Source organism: Nicotiana attenuata, chromosome 6 (genome assembly GCF_001879085.1).
Source record: "Nicotiana attenuata strain UT chromosome 6, NIATTr2, whole genome shotgun sequence".
Taxonomy (NCBI): domain Eukaryota; kingdom Viridiplantae; phylum Streptophyta; class Magnoliopsida; order Solanales; family Solanaceae; genus Nicotiana; species Nicotiana attenuata.
In genome coordinates, this window is record NC_031994.1 from 93,964,754 (window position 1) to 93,972,134 (window position 7,381).

The following is a 7,381-nucleotide window of genomic DNA, read 5'->3' on the forward strand; positions in this document are numbered from 1 at the left end:
GCGTGGGGGGCTGCTTCCTCGTTGTATGGTTGCTCGATGAACCAACCAACATCCCATTTTGGTAACAACTTTGGGGCGCCTGGTGTTTTGTCGACCCTTTCTTGGTGCTCCTTCATCTGGTCACGGAGTGCCTTATTCTCATTTTCCATTTCCTCCATTTTCTTTAGAATGGCTGTGAGTGCGTCATTACCTGCGTCAACAGTAGTATGAGTGTTACCTGTGCGGGGGGCCATCTTGTTCGCCAGCGAATGTCGTGACATCTATGTGTGCAATGTCTCTATTCTCCCTTTGAGCAGGTTTATCAAGTATGTTGTTCAGAGTGTTTGTTAGCCACTCTTCCAGTAGTTTTTTTACTGCCGGTGGTGCCTCTCCCGTTGTAAACGTGGAGGCTTCTTTTTCACGCGAAGCAGTTACACTTTCGTGCGGGGGAGGTGAAGTGTCTCTCCCAGGTGTAGCGTTTGGTGTCACGTTTTCGTTGTCTTCCCTACCGTCTTCATTGATGGTGTTCAGGATGTTGGCTGTGACACCTGCTATTGCTTTTAACATTGCATCTCCTTTTCCTGCCATTGTTCGTTTATGCCAAGTTTGGAAGAGATGGCTATCCCTTTTTATGATCTAGATGAAACTAAAATCTTAACTAAAGAAATCCCCACAGACGGCGCCAAATTGTTTGACCAAAAAAGTATTAAACCTTTTGATTAAATCAATCAATGATGAGAAGAGGAGTAAATCTTAGTTAAGGATAATAAATCTAGATCAAATGATAGATAAAATAGATAAAATGGAAGATGTTGGTTAATATGTTTGAGTCGATTAAATGTTCATAAATGCAGCAACATAAATATGTAATCAATTTAAGTAAATGCGATAGGCGTAATCATATGAAAATGCTACCCAATTATTGAGATCTCAAGGAAAGCTTCTTTCCTCGATAACAGAGTAGAAAGAGAAGAGATATGAGATGATTGAGGAATCTTTGGACCGTGTCAATGTAGAACTATGAAGTATCTCCCTTGCATTCAATGAATAATGCCTTTCTAGAATATTCTCTCAGTTGAATCTGTTACAAAGTGTTCTTTTGTCTCTCTTGCCCGGATCCCCTTTTTCTTTACTAACCCTTCCTATTTATAAGGGACAATCTCCCAAGAAATCCTAAAAAGTACAACAAAAAGAATATTCGAAAAGCATGTTCTTACTGTCTCCTACTAAGTTTAAACTATCGTTGACATCTCGTCTCGACTGACCGCTCTTGGTCGTCGTCCTTCATCACGACGACCATCAGATGTTGCGTCACGATAACCTTGTTCCTCGTCCTACTCGGTAACTGTCGTGGTTGCCAAATTTGGACCCATACAGGTACCAGATACCATATGGTTATTTAAAAATTAAAAATGCAGAATAGTTAAAGACCCCCTCTGAACTTGACCCTTTTTAATGAGCGTACACCCTAACTATACGTGATTTTTATTACCCCCTATACTTAATTTTCGGATGTTATTACCCTCCTGACTGAGTCAACCTTTGTATCGTGAATACACACGATGTATACATTGAAATGTTTGCTGGTGTAGTTGGATACGATGAAAATAATTCGGGTACCCTGTTAAAATACCCGACCCGCCTTTATGATTAACCCCTCAAATTTAACCCGTCTCCCTAATACCATAAGTTTCATTTGGTTGATAACATAGAGAAAAACTAGGGTTTCTCACCACTTCACTCCCATCAACGTTGAGACAATTGTGAATGCTTGAGCTTGATTTTGGGAGTAGATTGGGTTCTCCGCTGAGGTGCTACTAAGTTCTAGATCATCTTGCTTTAGGGTAAATTAGAGCCGACTGTGGAGGAGCCAAAAGCTACTGGGTTTCTTTGATTTTCTCGCCAAAATTTCTACTCTTCACTCCACATTTGAAGGTATGTGTGCCCTTTCTGTTAGTATGATGTATAGTCAAATTTTTCCTTTGATTTGTTACTAGAATTTGAATATATTCTGAAAGTAGTTTAGGGTTGTGAGAATAACAATGTTTGCTTGCTCCGAAAATGGAGGTTCATACCACTGAAAAAATTGACAAGAATTTGATGTCGGATAAAGACTACATTCAAAGAATCGTCGTCCAGAATTTGCAGTAGTCCATGCAACTTTTAAAGGAGCTGACTTGCCACATCAACAAAAAACATTCATCTTGTTTCTTCCAAGTAAAAAAATAATTGTTATTTGGGCAAACATAAGAGCCAAAAATGACTTTTATGGAATTAGAATGACAAAGGAAGAAAGAGAGAAGAAAGAAAATGGTGAAGAATTAGAAAGATGAGAACAAATAGGGGTAAAATGGGGGTTGTTACCGTTGTGTCTCAATTTTTGGGAAAAATTTAATTCATTACCGTTAGGGAATAGGATAAAATTGGGAAAATGGAAATGTTAAACTAATGTTGCAAAAAAAAAAAAAAAAATACACTACCACGTGCACTCAGTCATTTGAAACAACTTTCAGTGCCATTTGGCAGCTTAGGGGGTAATAACATCCGAAAAATTACGTGTAGGGGTAATTAAAGGGTGATTTTTAAAAATAGCCAGATTTACAATTGGTCGTTCAAAAATAGCCCAATTTCAAAAGTAATCAAAATTTAGCCACTTTTTATGTAAAGATAAATCTGAGCGAAAACACTGTTCAAAACCCGAAAAATACTCCGGTATATTATGCTGGAGTTCCAGCATAAGTATACTTGAACTCCAGCATATTATACTGGAGTTCTAGGATAGTATGCTGGAACTCCAGCATAATATGATGGAGTTCCAACATAAATACACTAGAACTCCAGCATAATATACTGGAGTTCCATCAAGTATAATGGTCCAGTATAATATACTGGAGTTTGGTGCACCAGTGCTCCAGTCTCCAGTATATTATACTGGAGCCAGCAAAGTATACCGGTCCAGTATAATATGCTGGAGTTCATACACAAGTGCACCGAACTCCAGTATATTATGCTGGACCGGTCTCTATTGCAGCAAAACGGTGGCCATTTTTCATTGACTTGGTAAACGCTGGCTATTTTTGATTGACCAGTCCAAAAACTGGCTATACCGTAAAATTTTGGCGTAATTAAAATTAATTATAGTTAAGCTGTACCCTCACTAAAAAGGATCAAATTTAGGGGGTCTTTAACTATTCTGCTAATAAAAAAAGAATCAATCGTGAGACACAATTCTGTTTTTTTTTTTTTTTAAAAAAAAACTTAAAAATTGGAAAAACGGTTCCAAATGTGAGAAAGAAAAAGGAAGAAACCACTTGGAGACATGGTGATATGTTAGTATGTGCTTTGGAAAAAAAAAAGATTAGTGTGACCAAATTTAAAACAAAATAAGATGACATATAAATCACTAAGAAAAAATAGAACAGATACTTCGAAAAGAAAAAAAATATAATTATGATTATCATTTATGCACCTTGGAAAACTTGTCATAATGGGAATCAATGGTATACAACCTGTCTAGACCTCATTGTCAGCATAATCATTAGATAAAATGACTTTTATCTTAAGTTTTTAGGTGAATAAATAGAAAAGATTGGACAATCCCCACTTAACCTGTCATGTTTTAACCAAATTAATTTCCACTTAACTTACACTGCTTAGAGGTGCTCTTAAGCTTAACCAATAGAAGAATTAACTTATATAGTCGCCCAGCCAACCACTTAAACTAAAAATAGCTGATGGATATATAATGTATGTTTAATCAGTATATAATATGTGCATAATTATGTATAATTAGTATATAATTCATGTATACCGTCTAAGAGGAATAAATGTTAAATTTAGACGGCTATTTGTGTAAAAATTCCTAACCAATATTAGCGTGCAACTGTATAATTAGGACTTTTCAAGTTTACGAGTCCATCAAGTAGGCAAATAACACTAGCACAGGTTGGGTTTGGATCTAACGATTTTGAACATTTTAACTAAGTGGGTGGGGCTTTTCCTTTAATGGTGAAATATGCATCGTTATCGGGTGTGCTTGATATGACAGAAGTCATTTTTCAAGAAGACATTTTGCACGAGGAAGTCATTTTTTAATGTTTAGTTGACAGAAATTATTTTCGAAAAACAAAAAATTTCACTCATAGACCAAGCACCCAAAAATTAATTTTGAGAAAAATATTATTTACAAAAAGAGTAAATAATATTTTAACATTTCTTGACTTATTGCAACTTCGAAATATAGAGAGTCTACCAAATGACTGCCATCCTCCTCCATCAAAAGAATTGAATGTGCGTTACAGCGTTAAAACACAATTATCCAATTAAGCCGGCACAATTGGCAGATTGCGCCAGTAATTAGTCACTAAGCTGAAACTAATCAATAACCTTTTCTTTTTGGTAAAGAAGAAAATGGTTCTATGGGAAGTGGAGAAGAAAAAAGAAGTCTTTAAATATTAGTCCACATATTTCTTATGAAAATATTCATCCTTGGAAATATATAATTATATATATTGGATTTACACTTCTATATGTTTGTGTATTTATCATTAATAAACTTGTGCCTTGTTTATAAAATCGAAATATTCCTTAAATTGATTTTCTTTGCTAATTTTATTCGAAACTTTTCTCGATGTAGTTAAAAGTATGTTCATTATATCTTTTACAACTTCTTAAAACTATATAGGTATATATAACCGTTTTACGTTTAAGGTAAATACTTACATCCCTTATCTCAAAATATTTGTCACTTTCAAAAATATAATTTTGGGTTGTTTTTAAATTTTTGTGAGTGGGTGAAGTAAAAATTTTGAAAAATAATTTTTGGAGTTTTTCGAATTTTCAAAAAATTTTAAAATTCATCTTCAAGTGAAAATCGAAAATTTCATTGCCGAACGCTAATTTTGAAAGAAAAAAGTAAAAAAAATTTTAAAAAAAGAAATTTGTTTGTGACCAATATGGCCCCTAGTGTGTAAGTTCTCTTATGGAAGTTAATTCCGTTTATTTGGTTTGTAAGATCACATAGAATCACTTTTTATCTTTGTTTGCTGCTGTAATTAAGAAACCACCACCTTGACATTTTAGTAGAATTAGCATGTTTTCTTGGGATTTCCGGTAAATTTTGATGAGGTTTTCAACCATATAGTTAGGTAATTTTAAAATTTTAAAAGTTAATTTAGTAACTTTTATTAAAAAGATCCGTAAGTTAGATGATTATTTGAAAAATTATGTTCCCTTTGCCCTTTGAATTGGAATAAACAATCCGCAAAGGCTTTGCTCTGAAAGCCCAAGTCATACAAATCCATCGTACAAAGATAAATGTAAAAATAGCATGGGCTAGCTAGTTTTCGAATTGATCATTCAAAAATAGCCAGCGTTTGCAAAGTTATTGAAAAATAGTCACTATTATGCTAGTTCCAGCATAATATACTGGAGATCAGTGCACCTGTGTCTGAACTTCCAACATATTATGCTGGAACTCCAACACGCGGAAAGTTCCAGTATAATATATGTCACACCTCCTTTTTTACTACTACACCCCCGGAATAGGATATAATAAAGGGAGTTATTTCCAACTTGAAGTGACAATCGAAACGGGATTTATTTTTAAAAATCAGAGTCGCCACTTGGGAGATTTATGGTGTCCCAAGTCACCGGTTTAGAATCCCGAATCGAGGAAGATTTGACTCTGTTTATGTCTGCGAACCAGAAATCCGGGTAAGGAATTCTGTTAACCCGGGAGAAGGTGTTAGGCATTCCCGAGTTCCGTGGTTCTAGCACGGTCGCTCAACTATTGTATTTGCCTTTATCTTATTTTAAAAAAAATCATATTCTAACCTATGTGCCTTTTATTTTAACCGCTTTTATTTTATGTATTTTTAATAAGAATTGCAACATCGTGAAAATGCATTTCGAACCACGTCGCACCAGTGCACCCGTGATTGTCAACACATTCCGAATCCGTTGAGATTTGGATTTGGGTCACATAAATGTGCACCCGAGTTTAGGAAAGTATATTATTAAAACACGCGCCTAAAGCAACTCCGCTTTTATTATCTTTGGGGAAAACCGCGAAATTCGCTAAGCGGTTCACCCGAATTCTAAGTATTTTATAACATCTATTGAGGGCCCCGCGATTTTGCATTTTTATTGGCGAGGCTCATCTCACTTTATTATTTAAAGGCAAACCTAGAGTAATCTATAATTTTCTATCATGTATTGTCTCTAAAAGCAAAGGAAATGCCCTAATTAATTAATTATTTGGTTACTAAACCATCATTGAAAGAATTACATCTCAATATTAAATTAAAGTGTTTTGATAGTCAACACAAGAGCCCCAGCCGTCTGGGCTTCACAACAGCCCAAAGACGGAGAATGGCTTAACCTTGCAAAAGGGGAAGAGCTGACCAACGTTGGGCTTTAAACAGATTCAGGCCCAGGACTGTCCAAACAGAGGTTGTTACGTTTAGGCTCCTGAATGAGCCCAGATCTTATACTGATGCTATTTGAATCTCAGCCTACTGGTTTTTAAACTTACAACAACCTTAATTATTGGCAGGCCCAAGTTCAAAAGAATACAGGGCCCAACGTTTAAGTTTTCAACTTGAAACAAAGGCTGAGAATGCAACAATTCTAATCTACAGGCAATTAGCTACAATCCGTATTATTAACAATCCTAAAGTCAGATTGCAAGGAACTAATACAAAACAGTCCACATCTATATTCAAACCTTGAGCCCAAACGTATATCATTTAATTTTAGAACTAAACTACTGAAGCCACCACTGACAAACGATTACCAGACCTGGATTTTAACAAGGATAGGAACCTATATGGTGATTTTCAAGTTCAATTTCCATTTGTAAAATACAGCTTCATGAGAAACCAAATTATACTACACTAGGGCTACTATTTTAGAATGAACACACTGGAAGTCCAATTCTAACAGTCCAGTACAGTCCACAGTTTCATTAATACAACTGAAATATGGTTCAAATGAATCAGTCACACGAAAGTCTAAACTGAGCAATAACAGTAAAATTCAGGTGCAAGCATATATTCCTTTATCATTCATACTTCAAACTTGTAGTCTACAGGTGAAGGCAATCTTCAGCATCATTTGAGCATAAGAAAATACCTGAAGAATGAATCAAATAGAAAAGGAAGAAGTCAGCAGCAGTAACAACTCCCAGCAGTAGTCAGGAAACGAGTTTAAAACCCAGCAGCAATCAATAAATGAGTATAACAGCCCAGAAAGTATTCATCAGTTCAGGATAAGTTGGAAAACCAAGCAGAATCCACAGATCAACCCAAAATAGCACCAACTAGCCAGAAATGAACCCAGCACTAATACAACCAGTAAACAACCAACAATCAACTCGAACTAGGCAAATCTCATGCACATC